Source organism: Pezoporus occidentalis, unplaced genomic scaffold, assembly GCF_034315485.1.
Source record: "Pezoporus occidentalis ecotype Australia unplaced genomic scaffold, CSIRO_AGI_Poc_V1 ctg28, whole genome shotgun sequence".
Lineage (NCBI taxonomy): Eukaryota > Metazoa > Chordata > Aves > Psittaciformes > Psittacidae > Pezoporus > Pezoporus occidentalis.
Window position 1 is genome coordinate 1,438,177 of NW_026914718.1, and position 19,236 is coordinate 1,457,412.

The 19,236-nt window shown below is 39.3% G+C and overlaps 1 long non-coding RNA gene across 1 annotated transcript in view; it reads right to left on the reverse strand.

Moving 5' to 3' along the window:
* The window catches only part of LOC134167124 (uncharacterized), a 43,342-nt gene that overhangs the window by 5,269 nt on the left and 18,837 nt on the right, over positions 1–19,236 (reverse strand). Inside the window, exon 2 of the long non-coding RNA XR_009966093.1 lies at positions 972–1,064. This is a non-coding gene — a long non-coding RNA (uncharacterized LOC134167124). The remainder of the gene's footprint in view (positions 1–971; positions 1,065–19,236) is intronic.

Genomic DNA, 19,236 nt, shown 5'->3' on the forward strand with positions numbered 1-19,236 from the left:
TTTTATGGATATAAGCCTTACAGCTTAAATTCAGACTTTTGTTATATATGAAGCTCTGTAACAAGTGACTCATTTGCTCAGGATCTGGCTTTAACAGAAAAAACAACTGGTACCCCGACCACATTTGATTGTGAGAACTTAAAATGGTAAGTGGTAAAGCCCATGTCTAACCCTTTTCTGGACCCCCTCAGAGCCAAGTTGAACTTGAAGTTCCAATGTAACAGAGGTATCAAATGAAACAAGCTCTGTTACAGCTGTCACACGGTTCTTTGAGAGATGGATTTTCATAAGCTGCCATTCTCCAAGTTGGATAAATTGCATGTCTGGACAAAACCACAAACTTCTTATATCACCTCCCTCATTGTATGATGAGAGCAGAACAAATCAAAAAGGCTGTGTAGTAACTATTTTTTCCCTTCAAAAAAATATACAGCCTCTGTCATCAAAAAAAACATAAGTGAGATTTTGCTGGAAATTTGTCACAGTTCTCAATTAAAGCTATTTAAAGGAAAATCACTGCTAAGGCTACTGAAGAGCTGCATCACCGAGTGAATCAGTCATCAACTCTATCATTATCTCTTTAAATGACAACACTGACAGGTCTGTGTCCTCTTCTTCTTACCAGATGCTAGCTCAAATCAGGCTCAGTGTCCCTGTGCTACTGCACTCCTGACAGTAATCACACAAACCACTTCCTCCCTCTGTACTGCTATACACACTTGAAACCCCAATTAGTTTTCTTATTTTCCCTTTCATTCCTCGCTTACGTTTGTAGCAATTATGTTATTTTAGTCTCTTTTCAAGTAGGTTTATATAAAACAATATTGAAGTCTACCTCAATTAATTTGGCATCTTCCAGATAGAACACTATCTTGTTCTTTTTCCCCATTTTTTTCTGGAGGCCAATGGGCTAAAAAAAACATGTTATTTTTGTTCCTTGACACGTAAAGTGTAAGAAAAGTAAAACTTACCTGAAGTTTTCAGTACATGGAGGTCACTGACAACACAAAGTCAATTCAAAGGGAGCTTTGTCATCATCTGCCGCAGAGGAAAAGCTTTTCATACTGTCTGGAAATGTAAGAAAGGATAAACATCAGTTGAAGTGCAGTTGAAACTAAGATAGGCAAGAAACAGTTTCTAAAACAGATATTGAACCATGTTAATCTGTGAGCTCTGGAGGATAACTCAGAGATTGCAAAAATTTAATAAACCCCAGCATCTTAATACAATTACTTCAAGCATGCATTTAAGATACAACTGGAAATGGCATTGGTAATGACTGTGAGCTATAATTATGTGTTCCCTGTTGAGCTTTGCAGATTTCAACAGCTCAAATCCAAAGAAAACCAGAAAGAACAAGATATTAACAAAGAACACTGTAAGTTCAAGCAACTAAACCTGTTTGTCCATGCTGTGGTCCTACACCAGCTTAACCACCTCTGTACAAACTACTACCAGCAAAATTAAGTATGTGCTTGTATCTTGGAAGAATAGGGGATGAAATCTTTGAAGCACTGCTGCATTCTGCTAATCCTCAGGTCATTTTATGCCTCTCTCCGGAAGTCACATTCTAATATAGGCCATATAGCCAATCTCTGTAAGAGAGTATGATTATGAAAACAAACTCCAGGCCATTAAAATGTAAATCCTGCTATTCAACAATAATGTATCCTGAGTGGTGAAAGGTGGTCCAAAACCTCACAATCTGCTATAAACACATACACCTATTTTGCTTGTCCTTCAATTGTCTTTATACCATAAAGAGAGAATCTCTGCAAAATGCCATCCTAATAAAAGCTTCCAACTCTGAAGCTTCCGAAAAGACATTCACATCTTGTTCATATGGAACTTCACTGCTATGTTATGGATAAAGCTATTCCTTAAAACACAAAACGGGAGCTTTCAGAGTCATACCTGCAGATGAGTGCCCACTGCAGATCAGTAAGCATCGCATCTTAAATGCTACTGAAAGCTTGATGTGTAGGGAGGAGAAGGGAACTGGAAACCTGTATTTCCAGCATTTAAAAAACATAGGGATTAAACTGTCCTTTAAAAGCCACAGTGTTTCTAGATGCTCTCTTTCAGTGTAAATCACACAAAACAGGAACATTACACCTCTGATTGCTAGTATTAACTAACAGTAAGCTTTGTATTTCACCCAACTGTGAGTTCTTCCAACTATTATACGGACAGTTTCAAGGCACAGTAAAAAGGCCATCCCCCTCTGCATTCTACCATGCTCAGCTAGTTCTGTATCTACAAACTGACTGTCCCTATGATGATAAATGGTCACACTGCTACTACATTAAAGTACTAAATAAGAAATTAGCAGAAATTGGGGATGAGGGAGTAGGGGAGAAGTAAACTCCATTCAGCCGTAAAATATAATCTCATTAACAGTAAAGATTTTTTTATAGCAAACTACATCCTAAAACTCTGGAAGATTTATCTACCATAACAAAAGGTTTTGAGAAACCCAGCATTTCTGTGGCAATTCAGTTCTCCCCATGTGTTCTGGGCAGTACTGAATCTTTAAAGCAAACAAAAGAAGTTAAGATTTGATTTTCAGGCAGTTTTTCCAAGAAAATTCCCCTAGGCTTTTGGACTACACAGCTTCTTCATATAAAAAACCCCTTGCTGAGCTATTATCTCCATTGTTACTTCTGTTTGGATGAAGATGCAATGTAACTAAGGAATAAAATTCATAACTATTCTCTCTTGAATTCCTATTTAGAGAGAGTTCAGCACAGTAATTCCCAACATCTTGTCACATGTGTATTCTCTCTTGCCTTTGCCTCCATTTTTCTCTCATGCCTTCCCACACTTTAGGGTTTTTTATGCATTTTGTAGATATCCAAGATTATTTTGGCGCCACATTGCTCACAAGGTACAGTGACTGCCCTCTACTCCAATACCAACAAATGTCTTGTCTTTCATTTACAATTTAATTTGACTTATCCCCATTTCATAACAACGCTTAAAAATGCCTGAAAGTGAATGTCAAGAGAACACAGGAGTTACAGCTAAATGGAAATAGACAGCAGTTATGAGAAAGCTACATGGAGCAGTGAATTATAGAGTGCGTATTCCAAGGCCCAGAAGACATAAGTGGAATATACAGTTATCATTTAATGAAAATCAGAGAGTACCAATGTAGCTTATGGCTTCTGGTGAAATATTCTAGTAAATGCTTATTCTTAACTGTGGAGAGTGGAATAGTGAAACACAGAGCAAAGATACAATTAGGAAATTAAAATCCTCAACAAACAGTACTACAACTCTTGCTCAAGTCTTCTAAAAGATTAATGTCCCTTACTGAAACTGTACATAGCCACCCATAATCACTACAAAGAATAAAGCATATTCGTATTTGGTGCGTAACAGCTGCTGTCTTCTGTAAACTCAGATATGCTCTTCTGAATTTTCTAGATGCTTACACTGCCCCAGTGTACAAGAGATAATATCCAACAATGATACTATTAAAAGCAGTATCACAGAATCATAGAATCAGCCAGGTTGGAAAAGACCTTCAAGCTCATGCAGTCCAAACATTCCTCAGCATGGCCAAGGCCACCACTAACCCATGGCACTGAGGACTTTGTCTACATGGTGTGTGAACACTTCCAGGGACAGTGACTCCACCACTGCCCTGGGCAGAAATTAGGGTGGATATATCCAGGAGTACAACCTGAAATAAGGTGAATATATTTAAAAACAGAACAATCCTTTATTTTTTTTTCTCCCCTAGAAAGACAGAAATAAAATGGAAATCTTTTGCAAAAGAGAAATGAGAAATACTATTCTTTCTAGAGGAGAAATCTTAAAAACTACCAAGAAACTACCAAGTCCCACTGGGGTTTAATGTTGTTTTATTTCCAATATTGCAAGCTATTTCCAATAATGCAATTGTATACATATAAAATAAGTCACATTTCCTTGAGAGTTAAAAGTGGGTTTTGATATTAAATATTCATCAAAGAGAATCACAAGTGGTGATATTTTATTGGCGATTGACCTCATCTTCCTTTCCCTTAGGATAACTGGAACTGCACCTTCCATATTTTGGATGACTTAACAGTGTGGTTACTTACTTTAAAGACGAACAAGCTTCACTGCATTTCCAGTCACCCAGATGGGCAAATCTGCTTTTACCTTTCTTGCACAAAGCTTTTCAAATGTAGGTTTTTATTTCATATTTCTATTTTTGCTCTTATCTCAGCTTGTCATTAAAGTCAGCTGCGTTAATACAAATACTGCGACTTCTACACAGACCTAAGAACCAAAAGGAAAAGCACTAGCACATGAAAATATTTGATGCCAGCTTATTTGCTAGTACTTGTACAAATATCCAGTATGCTGATGTGCAGCCCGCTGAAGAGCTGTGCATTATCTAAGACTCACAGTATTACAGGTTGCAAGAGGCTGAAGACAGAGTGCCTAACCTTAACTAACTTCATTGACAGAGATTCCTTATTAGTTCAGTAGCTAGACTGTGAATTCCTGGAGGATAGCGTAAAAGGAACATTTGTGTATTAGCCACGAAGTCCAAAAGACTGCAGTTCCTTAGAAAAGAGTGTCTTTTTCCAGCAAAGGAAAGTCAGTGCTATGCAAAAAGCACTCTGCTGGAGGCAGGGAAGATGAAAGGAATCAGGAGACAATAGCGATAGATGATTTGCTTATAATGGTTACAAACACTAGATGGGGATGGACATCAAAATATAAGTATTGCTTCCACAACTCACTTTTGCTGCTAAGAATCTAAGTGATATTACATGTAAGGAATGAACTGCAGCCCATTACTTGGTTCCCTGTGTTTTCCACTTTCTTTGTATTCATTTTTTAGAAATACTCTAAGATCAGGTGGTAGAAATTATTTTCCTCTTCTTCCAATATACAGCCTCTGCTTCACTCATTTCACACACAAAGGAAGGGGCTAAATAGAACCTTTGCAGACTTCCAACACCAATTCACCACAAGATATTAAGGAGGTCCTCTGTTCAGATTTGAGCGCATTACCTGAAACTGAGGCTTGAGACTTCCTCTGCCTAAAGACAGTATTGTCTCAAGCCAGTGTTTTTACACTCCTAACTTAAAGAAGAATGTAGCTTTAAAGAACGTAAACTAGAAAGCTGCGTTAACGGCTGTGTAAGCAGAATAAGAGGCTTGTCATAAGAAGGCAGGTGCTTGAGAGGTTCTAAGGATGTGTAAAGAGGGCTTTGAAACATGTATGAAGACAGGCTAAGAAAGTTGGGACTGTTCCGCCTGGAGAAGAGAAGCTGCCTGGAGACCTCAGAGCAGTTTCCAGTGTCTGAAGGGGGCTACAAGTATGCTGGAGAGGGACTCTTCATCAGGGACTGCAGTGACAGGACAAGGGGTGATGGGTTCAAACTGAATCAGGGAAATTTCAGGTTAGATATAAGGAAGAAGCTCTTCCCTGTGAGGGTGGTGAGGCACTGGCACAGGGTGCCCAGAGAAGCTGTCGCTGCCCCATCCCTGGCAGTGTTCAAGGCCAGGTTGGATGGGCCTTGGAACAACCTGGTCTAGCGGAATGCATCCCTGCCCATTGCAGGGGTTTGGGAATGGATGATCTTAAGGCCCTTTCCAGCCCACACTGTTCTACAATTCTATAGTACCAGGCCAGGGTACTTTTGCTGCTGGAGGTTTCTTTGTAGACGTTTTCATTGATTCTATTGACTATTCTGTGTACAGGCTTAAGTGAACAACCCATAGTGCAAGACCCCATTGTATCTCACTGGCAATGTACTTACAGGTGCAGGGGGCAATCCCAGAGACAGTCCTGTAGCAGAGCTGCATGGGGGAACTGAAAAGAGAAAGCGGCTCACTTTTGGGAAAGGTCCAAGCAGAAAATTCAGGGGAAAAGCACAGTTGAAACTTCTCATAAGAAAAAATACAGACTTTGATTCCAAATGTGTTAAATCAAAGCCAAATCCTACGTTTGAAGTTGGAAAAAACAGACAAACTGAAATAAAGGTCTAGAACAACCATGAGAAACACATCACATTACATCCTGAATCTCACACAACCCTTCCACTCTGAAAGCAAGGTTACATACACAATGGGACTAGATGGGTACAACAGCTTCAGAGCAGTGGACCTTGGATTTCTCTACACACATAATACAGAAATAACATCAAGCACTACTGACATGAAAAAGTGTAAAACTTATTTCCAGGATAATATACACCTGCTGGTAAAATAGATATCATAGCATAAATAATTTAGAATTTAAACATGATTCTTTCCTTATATTTATCGTGAACAAGACACTGACTAGTGTCCAACATTCAACAGCTTGAAACAAATGCACTGTAAAGAATCAGACAGAATCCCTCATCAGATGTTCAGCACAGTGCTACCAGTGAGCCATGATAGCTCCCACAGAGCAAACACTTCATATTTCCTTGAATGCAAGAGGACAGAACTTGAGGTGGGTCAACCATGGTCATGTGCACAAGGTATTTCTCAGGCTGCTGATACATCAATTCTTGGCAGCGAAAGCAGCCCCTTCTCTCCCAGGCAGCTATCAGTGTATCTCAGGGGTGCCAGGAAGGTGGGGGCACACAGGCAACCATAGAGAAAGTGGTTTAGATTAAAAATCACCTTGAGATGGATGCAGCAAAGTTGTGTTGCACAAAGTAGCACTGCAGCCAAAAGAGCCGACGTGTTAAAGCCTGTGGGAAAAACTCAGGATCTGCTGTTTTAACAGATACCAAACGTAAACTGAGCAGATCATTAAAATTGTTCTAGCATAACCTCTTGGACCAAAAAAAAGCCTGAAATGTATTTGTTGCTAAGAAAAGTGAGAACACAGAGAGATATTACGCTGGCAGCTGCAGAAGCAGCAGAGAAATGTGCCACAGCAGTGTGGCTTAATTCTTCCATGGGAAATTTGCAAGGAAATGTTGACAAATGATTTGTCACAAATAGAACTTTAAATCACATCATGGCAAACTAGAAAAAAAAGGATAGAAAAAGGGATTTTACTCTCTGATACACTGTACCTCTCAAATAGCAGGATTTGACTTGTTTTCTATTCTGAGAAGAAATTCACATCCATCTGGTTTTGTCCCTATTATGCATATGCAAGCCTCCATCAGCTTTCCAGACAGTGATACATCTCAGGAAAAAGGTGAAAACCCTAAGTATGAAATTTTATGTGGAAAAATAATTACTACTAGAGTCAGCAGAAAGTATGTTCTTGTGCTAAGCATCTGTATTTGAAAATGTCTTCACACTTCCTCTTCCTAGTTCCATTCACAGAATCACAGACTGGTTTGGGTTGCAAAAAGACCTTAAGATCATCCAGTTCCAACCCCCTACCATGGGCAGGGATGCCTCACTCCAGAACATGTTGCCTAAGGCTCTGTCCAACCTGGGCTTGAATTCAGATTGCTGTTCTTCAGATTGTTGCTGTGTATCATCTTCATTTATGACTCAAACACATATTAATTGCATTTTTCCCTAAATACATAGATTGGACTACTAAATATTTTTTTTTACTATTGTTCTTAGCTAACGGATTTGGTATTCTCCATCTGCTGTTTCTCAAAGCTCCATTTTGACCTTGATGTGTTCATGCAAGTATGGACACATAAGATTGTGACTCTGTTTCTTAAAAGATAGAGAAAAGAACCAGCACAGATGATAATTTCTGTTTGAATCCTCCTCTAGGAAATATAGAAAATAAGGATTTGGATGCCACTTAAAAGAATATTAGAAAAATCAAGCCTATTTTTAACAAACTATTTACTGGGAAGAGCAGTTTCTGAAGCCTCTTATCAGTAGTTTAGCATCTACTTGAAAAAGACAGCAAGAACCAAACTCATGATTATTCAGCATGAAAAGATCAGCCTTATAAACTTTTCATATAGAGCACCGCAATTTTTCACAGCTTTACACATCAACAACAATAATATAATGATAGTCTCAAACTAAAAGGCATGTTTTTTTCAAAGGAGAGCTACTGTTCTTCTCAGTGCTATTTCTTCCCCTGTGTTGGGCAGGGGAATACACCCAGTTTTCCAATTGAAAAATATTCCATTTTCGTGGCATTTTCAAAAGCTGTTGGCACCAGGTGGCACAGCTGCATCAGCCTGACTAGAAGGTTTATGCATGTTCATGACCTTCAGTCACCATAGAATATAGAACAGTTTGGGCTGGAAACAACCTTGAGATCATCCAGTTCCAACCCCCTGCCATGGGCAAGGACACCTCACACTAGGCCAGGCTGCACAAGGCTCTGCCCAGCCTGGTCTTGAACATTGCCAGGGATGGAGCATTCACCACTTCCCTGGCCACCCTGTGCCAGCACCTCACCACCCTCACAGTAAAGAACTTCTGCCTTAAATCTAACCTGAAATTCCCTGTTTCAGTTTGAACCCATCACCCCTTGTCCTACCGCTACAGTCCCTGATGAAGAGTCCCTCTCCAGCATCCTTGTAGCCCCCTTCAGACACTGGAAGCTGCTCTGAGGTCTTCACGCAGCTTCTCTTCTCCAGGCTGAACAGCCCCAGTGTTCTCAGCCTATCTCCATACAGGAGGTGCTGCAGCCCCTGATCATCTACTGGACTTGCTCCAACAGCTCCATGTCCTCCTTATGTTGAGGACACCAGGAATGCATACAATACTCTAAGCGGGGTCTCATGAGAGCAGAGTAGAGGGGCAGGATCACTTCCTTTGACCTGCTGGTCACACTCGTTTTGAAGTAGCCTGCCTCACTTTTAGCCTGCGAAGTGATGCTGATTGCCCTCAGCTTTGTTTCTCTGAGATGACAACTTTCTGAAAACAGTATTTTCTTGCTGTCATTGAAACAAAAAAAAGTCTCCAAAATCTACTAAAACCTACTCATATCTAAAGAACCAAGTTATAAAATTATGATTCTTCTCCAACTTTCACAGATCTCAGCTGCTTTATTTTCTTTTGAGTATTTCATGAGTATTATTCAAAGGAAAAAGTCCATTCTATACCAAGACAACTTTTGTGATGGAGAAAAGGGATCAATAGAGACAAGCCAGCAAAACTCAGGATCTCTCTCTCTGGTTTTGAGTAGTTTTCATTCTGAAGCAGATAATCTATTTAATGAAAAGCTGGGAAACTGCTTCTAAAGTGTTTCACTTCCAGCTAAGAATATGGTCTGATATGAAAGTGTCTCATCAGAAAATTCACTATGCAGTTCTTGCTAGACATCTAACACAGAGGCCACTTTCTGGCTACATTCTGGTTAAATATGCTGTCGATGCATGACTGGTTTTTAGTCCTTCCATGAAAAACTTTATTCTTTGGTCCTAGCAGTGAATACAAACCCGATACTAGCATCACTGGCAGCTGCGACAGTAATCAGAGGGCAATTCAGGTCTTGAGCTTTTTGTTTTTGCACCACTGTTATCCTTTTCTCTGCTTATTTTCAGAACTTCCAGCTACCTCATGGACTCACTGTGGGATGTATGTGGTCATCACTACTTTATAAAACCATTCCAAATGAGTCTTTTACATCCAGATAAGCACCTGTAGGTTATCTGACTCTTCTTGTAACAGCAACTGCACTGGTTGAAAGTATCATATGAATGCCAAAAAAAACAACCACCCAAAGAAGAAAGATCATTTAAAATGAGACAACATGAACAGGTCTGATTCTGTTCATAGTGACAACAGTGAGAGTTGAGAGTAATGCCAGTGACACAGAGGTAGCTTATGTAAAACTAAAGTATACTCAGCATCTTGATTTTCAGTCTAAGAAAAACAATTGAGAAGAGATGTTTTGACTACTTTGTTCCTAGACAGTTTACAATGGTGTAAGTCAGAAGAATGCCACTGCACTAACAGCTACAGACTGATTTACATCTGTAGAGGAGCTGGCTCAAATCACTCTGTGTTAAACATTGTTAACTTTAAGCATTTTGCAGCTGTACTTTTGCTTAGAAAACTCAGACATCAGCTGTTTTCCAGCAGCTTTGGCTGCTGCCCTTTACCATTTCCTGTGCCACTCAAGGCCAATTGCTCACAGTCAAGGGAAAAACATTCAGGATCTAAAATTAGTGCATTTCCCTTAAGACAGCAGAACCCTTTGAAATCATTTTCCCATAATAAGATGTGATGAAAAGATTATCCCAATTTAATCTTCAATATTCACAAAGTGCCATCTTGCATTTACTGCATGCACTTGCAGAATCCTTCAGTGAGTGTCCTGGTGTCTCAGCTGGTTCTATGCCTCCTACCTGGACTGAGAGATGACTACGGACTTCAGCTGTCTCCAACCCTCACTCTTAACATAAGAGTTACTGATGAACCACAGCTTTGTATCTAGCCCAGGTTGTCTATTACTGACATGCTCATTCAAACATCAAATAGTCTTCACCTCCAATACATCTTCCTTTAAGATATGGGACTTAAAAATTCCTAGAAGCTGTGCTTGTGGAAAGTTGGCCAGACTCACAGGACAACCCAGATATCATGTCTTTATATGTAGCAAAGACTTTCCCTCCAGAATCTGCAGAGCCAACTACTAGAAAACTCCAATCCACAAACTATAAAGACTGTACTGACAAAATAATAATAATAATAATCATCATCATACTTCTCCTCCTCCTCTGGTTAAAAATGGAACATTACTGAAGCTGTGGAACTGAAGCTCTGCAAATGAAGGCAGAACATTGAGATTATGAAGATTAATAATTAATGGTTGGACTTGATGATCTTAAAGGTCTTTTCCAACCTAGTTATTCTATGATTTTTATATATGTGGAAATTTTTGAACTGTGGGCTCTCTACAACTCATTTGATATACTTGCATCACCTTTTTGTATACTACTCTTACTGCATTTATCTGGAAAGCATTAGGGCTGTTTTTCAGGACATATTTGCCATAGAATCATAGAATAGCTGGGGTTGGAAATCCTTGTAGGCCCCCCCTTGGATATTGGAAGGCTGCTAAGAGGCAGTTTAGTCTGCAACAGCATTTCAGTTCCAGGATTCTGAGCTCCTGCACTTTCACCATTAACAAGAATTATCTACTAGTATTACTGAACTAGCATGCTCTTCACTTCTAAACCCATTTTGCCACTTTAAAACATTAATCTGTAGATTAATATATCCTACTTTCTAGTTGATAAGCAAACTTTATTTCCATTTTACAGCTCAGCACACTGAAGTTTTAAAATGCTGAAGATGCAAAAGGGCGAGACAAGTGTTATTGCAAGAGTTGACTTTTAAAGTTCACAGCAAGACAAGCACCACTTGGAATTCAGGAGATTCCCCCCTGCTTTGGCACAGCCTGGGCTGTACAGCAGCCTGCCTCTGGAGTAGCATCTTACCACGTAACATTCATAGAAACCTGCCAGAACAGCACTGGATGTGCAGGCAGTTATGTTGAGTGTAACATTTAGTAGGTTTTTAGAACCTAACTACTCCATTTACTCATGTCCGAGGCTTGTTTTCATGGGATATGCATAATTTTAAAGCCAAGGGTTCAGCTCCAAAACCCTTTTAGTCAGTATGAGTCACTCCACACACACCTTCTCAAGAAACAACCCTATAGCATTATCCCTCAGTCCTCTCTTTCACCCTCATGTCACAGACAGCAAGTCAAGCTGACCCCATCTCAGAGTGATGGGCAGGAGGAAGGCCCCAGAACATCACCTCACAGGTGTGAAATTCAAGTCCAACATTAGAGGTGGTCTGAGGCAGGGATCAAAATCAACAAGGCTGTAAGTGCAACTGAGGGTCATGAGTACCCCAGTCCCCTCATGCACAGGTACCCCACTCATGGGGAAAGTCTCTGCCTGCCAGACACTGCTGTGATCCTTTCTCAGCACAGAAGTTGAGACTGCATGGGCAGAAAGACTAAAAAACACTTCCATGCTTTGAATGATGGCTTTACGTTGGAATTGAGATGGTTTAGTGAGGTTCTGTAGGAAACAACAATATGTTGTTGCCTAGTGTCCCTGTTCTGTGAATATACCCAATGCTCCAAAGTCCATTTCAGTGCCTGGCGCTAATGCAAGGTTTAAAAAAAAACCAAGCTAAACTCCAGCCTTAGCAAGGTTGCACTAAAAAACATGATGTGAATGAGAGGCCCAACCCCAGAAACTTCCCAATTCAGGGAACAGTCAAATCTGCCTTGATTAAAGCTGTGGCATGAATCAAAACCAACAAAACCCATGAAACCAACAAACGCAACAACAAAAAAAATATAAACAAACCCCAGATAGTTGTCTTAGCTCGAATTCAAGCCATTTGTATTAAAAAGCTCTAACATATGTAAATACACATGCATAAGCTGTTCTATGTGCAAGGTAAGGGATTGGCTTTGTATATAGTTCTTGATAAATGAGAGAGAATTATTCATCCATGTTTGGCTAGCTGCCCAAACACTACATGCAGAGCCCTAAACCTTCCCAGGGAGTTACAAGCAAACTGTACCACTGATGAATACCATGCACTGCTGTAAGTTACACTGATTCATCTCTGCTTGCCCTCTATGTGAGATTTTCCCCCCAGAAGGAACGTGCTTGATTTGGTCAGTCCCTCCAAACAGTCTTTTCTCTCATATGAAATCTTAACTCATGAAAACAGTGACATCTCAATTAAATAAATTAAACCATTTCACAGTTGCAGGTTACATTTTTTGTTATCTTCTTGTGTCAAAAAGCAGAGTAAATGATTTTATCTGGTCTTTTTAATGACAAGCCTAACCAGGGCCCGTTTCTTTTTTTACGGTGTTAAAGAGTAGCATGGAGCATTCCACTACTGAGATAACTGACAGGATGTGTATTTAAACGTTACACTTGAGTTAATATAAATAACTTTGCTGCCTGTCTAGTTTTGATGCAGTTATTAAGTAGCAAACTGCCATTAGAAAAAAAATGCTTTCAAATACCACCTACAAAAAGTCAGAGAATTCCTATTACTGCTAATAAAAGAATATAAAGAAGTCCTGCTAATTATGGCCTCCAATTTTACAGCACTAAAATAATAGAATGGTGATATTAACCTAAAAGCCACAAAAATTAACATTTCTCTATTTGGACATGACACATTGTAGTTATGTACTCAAGAAAAATGGAAGTAAGTAAGATCCTTTTTATGGCATTATTTACATACATATCACAGAATCCCAGACTGGTTTGGGATGGAAAAGACCTTAAGATCACTCAGTTCCAACTCCCTGCAACAGGCAGGGACACCTCACACTATACCAGGTTGCTCCAAGCCCCATTCAACCTGGCCTTGAACACTGCCAGGGATGGGGCAGCCACAGCTTCTCTGGGCAACCTCTGTGCCAGTGCCTCAGCACCCTCAGAGGGAAGAACTTCTGCCTCAGACCAATCTTCCCTCTGGCAGGTTAAAGCCATTCCCCTTGTCCTGTCCCTACAGGCCCTTGTCCAAACCCCCTCCCTGGGTTTCTTTTAGCCCCTTTAGGCACTGGAGCTGCTATAAGGTCTCCCCTTAAGGAGCCTTCTCTTCTCCAGCTGAACCAGCCCAGCTCTCTCAGCCTGGCTCCAGAGCCTCTAATTTATGACCACATTTAAGAAGATAGATGTTTGAAATACTGGCATTTGATGAGTTGGGGGTACAAGAACTTGTTTATATGCCTTTTCTTGTTTGAAGAATGTCCTTCAGAAAGACGTTTCGTCTATAAACTGTTAAAACAATTACATTTATATAGGTTCTATAAAAGCTATTAATGAAATATATTTTGATAGTGTAAATGAAAATGAAAAGCTGAGTTCTACCCTTGAGCAGTCATGTTGTACTCAGGACAAACAGCTTTAAGCCTAGACAAAAGCAAGAAATAATAAGTATATGAGTGACTGATACTGTAATTATAGCCAAGAATAAAACCAAAGTGGCTATTTGGGAGCATTCTTTATTCATTATCTGCTTAAGTTAGGAACCTGTGAAAATTTACCAACATGTGCAGCACTCTTCCAGGCTGGTCAACTAACCGAGTGAAAACAGTGGTTTTATATAGGGTTTTTCACATAAGGCAATGTACAGTACAATATACATTCAAAAGAGCCACTAAAAAAATCAGTTTACTTTTATCTTTTGTTCTCTTCGACCTTCCAATTCTAAACATGAGTGTCAAAAAGGATGCTGCTTCTAGAAACAAGTTCCTATACTAAACACACAGCCTCCACTAAAATTATTCTTTTATTTCCCAGGACTGTAGCGAAGGTTTTTACTAGATTCAGACTGAATTCATTCCCAAATATACTTCAGGAACATCATGCTTATTGTAGTGCTTGCTTGTGTAGGCTTTTCTTCTTCAATCCAGTGTTGACAACACTGTGGAATCACTTCCTTACGGAAATTCACTTTCTAGTTCCCTTTCCAGCTGCCCCAGTATTAAGAGTGATGTAAAGGTAACATTCATTCCTTCTATAAAAGGGAGAAAATAGTATTTAGTTCACACTACTTTTAGTTAGATAAGATAAACCTGAATAGAATTCACCCATCCTTTCTAAAATATTACTCTTTAGGAAAATCTAGTCTTTCTAGTTCAGAATATTAAGGACTGAACTGCAGCATTTTAGTGGTGAGAGTCGTGGCTGACATTCTGAATATTTAGTATAAAAACATAAGCAGGGTGCTCAATTCCTTCTCTGAATTATTAGCTCTGAACAACCTGGGTGAACTTTCCATTAGCAATAATCAGGAAGCTGGATTCAACAGATTAATAAATTGAGTTATGAATTATAAACTGAGTTGGGTGCATGAGCGAGTTAAATTAATATTTTGCATGTACTAATACAACCTTAATGTTCAAACAGATAAATAAATATATGATGTATAATCTTGTGTTAAAGTTGTGTATTAAATGTGAAACGGAGACGGGAATTTTCTCTTTCTTTTCTTTAAACAAGTGTTTAGGAAATCCAGATAAAATGCATAGTTCTGGTCAAATGTCACATAGTATGTGAAAGAAGAAACACAAACCCCCAAAACTCTCTGCTGCCTATTTACTTTGCTAATTCAGATGCTTTTATTTTCAAAACAGAGGTTACATTAAACAGACACTGAAATGTATCCAGTTTTCTTGCCAATACCAAGAATACAAACACTTGAGACATTAGAGGCTGGAACAGGCTTCCCAAAGTGTGGTAAATGCTCCATCCCCGGCAGTGTTCCAAGGCCAGCATGGACAGAGCCTTGGGTGGCATGGTCTAGTGGAAGGTGTCCCTGCCCATGGCAAGGGCTGGAACGGGATGATCTTATGGTCCTTTCAAACCCAAACCATTCTATGATTCTATGAATTTCTACTGAAAGATGACAGAATCTAACAGCCACAAATGACAACCTGTTTCCTTTGAGCTCTTTAAAAAACACAGAGAAAAAAAAATAGTAATTCAGATTAACTGCCTTTAGGTTAAACTTTGGAAGGCTGAAGTATGCTCAAATTCCTAGAAAATCAAAGATTTTAACAAAGGAGGAGGAAGTTTCTACACAGCACATAGTGTTTCCTGGTTGGAAGGTATGGCAGCCTTTTATTCTACTCCATAGGACAGGTCTACCAGACCAGATAGAACAAGTTCATGCTCCTCCCTACACTCGACTTGTGTTTCTCAAAAGTCAGATGTAGTCCTAGAACGGTGGATAACTATCAAATGCATTGCCACAGTAACATTAGAGATTGGAGTTTTCTAAATTCCTATGAATGATCCAATGTTTTAAACTATTAAAATATGAATTATGCCTCAAATAAAATTCATTCAAACAACACATAAAATAATCAGATATAAAATTTAAGATTCAAACGTATTATTACAATTAATTTCATAAGCACTGCCAAGACTCAGACATCAGCAATATCTGAATCCAGTAATCCTAATTCCAGACTCCCAACCTAAGTATTAGACGATAGTTATAAGTATTCCAAATACATTATTAATTTATTAATTATTCCAAATAATCCACATGAAGTGCAAGAGAGATACTGCAGATGACAATTCTGTTACTGTGCTTTGTCCTACAGATCACATGATGCTTTAAATGCTATCTTATGCTAACCCATCTTATTATTGTCAAGACAGAAGGAATTCTGTCTATATACAAAAAGAAGAGGTATAGTCATGCCTATGATGCACATTAATTCTTGCAGCAACTATGCAGTAAACTAGCTCTCGCCAATGCTGATTTAAGTGGTTAGTATTTCACTATGCAGGAGCTGGTCCTTTTTACACACAAAATACATCACAGGTAAGAAAACACTACTAACAAACAAGACATTACTTTTCAAGTTAAGTACAGATAAAAAGGTACAAGCTCTGTTTTCTGAACTGCCTGGGTATCTGTGCAGAAAGATAATGTTGGTGCTTAGAAAATGTGTTCTTAGGGTAAGAATTTAAAATGATAGTTCAGTTACTGAGAAACTACAGTATGGTAATCCCCATTCTACTCCAAAATACATGAACAGGAAGAAAGTATAAGCAGCACCTCTTTAGAAATTCCCACAATCTGTCTTCCCTGTTACAAGATTACACAAATTCCTACTGGAAAACAAACATTCCAAGAAAGATCAAATTTACATGTAAACTGACAGATCAGCATTTACAAGATCTCTGTGCAGCCCAAACAGAATGATTTGAAATCCTGCAGATGCTCCAGAGGAAGAACTAATTTCCCACAGTTCTAACAAGTAGCTTAACACCTTGCTTCTTTCTTGGCTCCCATGTCTCAAACTCTTTAGGCACTGGAAGCTGCTCTACATTCTCCCCAGAGTCTTCTCCAAGCTCTCTCAGCCTCTCTACCAGAGCAGAGTTGCTTCAGCACTCACAGCATCTTTGCGGGGTCATTCCAGGCAGTCCTACAGCCAGCTATTATTGTGGAAAAGAAAAAGGCCAAGGTGCCGCTGTGTTGTTGTAGCTGTGTATATTCATACACACATAGTTATCTTCCCTTCTTTTTAACCACAAAAATCTTCTGTTATTTCTCCTACTGTGAAAACGATAGTTTTTTTTTTTAATTTTATTTATTTAAATGGGTATAGATAGAACCTGTTGAAAAAATCCCCAATGCAAGCTGTAAATGGCAAGCAAAAATCAAGATAGGCTTTCTAATAAAAGTAAAGTAATCTGGTTTGACTATTGAAGGAAACTTGCCACAATGCCTGCCTTCCATTGTAACCAGGGAAAACACTAGAACGCCAGGCCAGATAGTTCTTTAGTTTAAATCAACAAAAATCCCACATGTCCACTGGGAGTGTGATTAAATTCAACTAGAAAGGCTCACAGAATGGCGAGCTTCCATTTCTCTATCTTTGAGTTCCTGGGAAGCTGGTGGGAAAAGACAATTAAAAGCTTGAGGGTTTTCAGTCTGCCGTTTGCATTACAAAAGAAACAGTTTCATTTCCTCCCAGAGCTCACATTGATTTGTTGGTTGAGTGCAATATATTCTGCCAGGGGCTTTGGTAGAAATTATAATGTGGGAAGAACTGTCCCTCTTATGATTTATTGTCTTGCTTTCTTTTCTTGTGCCTACCCACACAGACTGGAGTTCTCATCATTTCAAACATAACACGCAATAACAAAATTAACAGCAGTCTAAATTATGGTTAAGATACCTATTTCCCCAACAAGCTGGGAAATGTCTAAAGAGCAGATTGCAGGCGAGGGAACAATCACTGCAGCCCCAGTCTTTCAATTCAGATACTCATAGTTCAGGCACTATGAGCTAATAAACTCTTCTAGCTCTCTGTGTCCATCAGCTGTCCCTGATTTCATGCTAGAATCCACTTTATTTGCTCTCCTTAAGGAGAAGTCCCATCTGCCTGTACAAAAGGAAAACAACTTTTTCTTCAGGAGCAGTTAGGAAGCCAAGTTTTTCTGTATGTTTATCTATGAAGTCTAAAGCACTTGACAGTGCCATTGTGAGTGTTCTGCAAATTCAAGTCAAGATTAAGAACACTTTTGCTTGCAAGTGCAAAAATCTCTTAAAGTCTCCTTAGTGGCTTGTTAAAGCATGTCCAAAAGAAAACAGATTCTGTTGCTTTTTCATTTTCTCTTTGATCTTACACAGCCATCTAATCACAAGAGATTCCTTTGTACACACGAATGATCTGGGTGCCCGTGTGTTGCATATCAAGTAACAAAAACTGCAGACCTCTGGAAATTATCACTGCCAGGATCTTAGCCTGATTTCTTTAAAACCCATCTTTTTCCTATGCCTTTTTTTACAAGTTAGGCAAGCATGGAACTTTTCTTACTGGAATTGAATGCTTCATACTTTCTATTCATTCTGAAGCATTACAAACGTACATTTTACACTACAGAAGAACCAGTCACATAAGCTTTATACTGATTTGATACGGAAACTTAATGGTATTTGATAAGCCCCAGTGTTTTGAGGGTGTCTGGACACTACTCTGTTAAATCAGTCCCATTGTACCATATCAGCACTGTACATATTAAAAGTCACAGATATGGGTGTCCCTTTTTATTTCTGAACTCAAACACACTTATATGGTTATAATATTTATGTAAATTTGCATAAGTGGACCAGGAAGAATGAAATTAAGCTGCTCCAATGCTGGCAGAAATTACGTGCACAACTATAAGACTTGACATATAGAAATTAGAGTCCATCTGAATTCAACTCTGAGATGTAAAAACAGCAGAAGTAAATCACATCTCCATTAATTTGTCTAGTTTGCAAGTTCTAGTCTCTGGTTTAATCACGTGTCAGAGGGTTTCCTGACACAACATCCACAAGTACTTAGGTTGTTACTCCATGTATTTTGCTGTTAATCTTTGTGTTAAATTGTTTTTACTCTATTTAGCTGAAGCGCCCAGGCCCCATTCTCAGTTACTATGAGAGATAGTACAAAAGCAGCATAGCACAACAACAGAAAGCCTCCCCAAATCCTAGTCCCAAAAGTAGGAATCTGGTGGGTATCTCCCTTCACCTCCCCACCACCCCCCCCAAAAAAAAAACAAACAAAAACCCAGCAAAAACATTCAAGGATCACAGGTAACAACTTAGGCTGCTTAAGGTTACAATAAATAGCACATGCATCAGGGCTCTGGGCAGATGAAGGATCAGAGGTGGCTCTGGTAAAGGGTAAGATGCTGCTGCTGTTCACGGGGCCCTGCTGTGTGAGGCTTTCATTCCCAGGAGACAGGAGGCAGACCATGACGACCAAGGGCTGCTGAACTGCACCACACCACAGACAGCTCTTAATTCATACACTTTTTTCAGCTATTTAAACCTGGGTTGTCC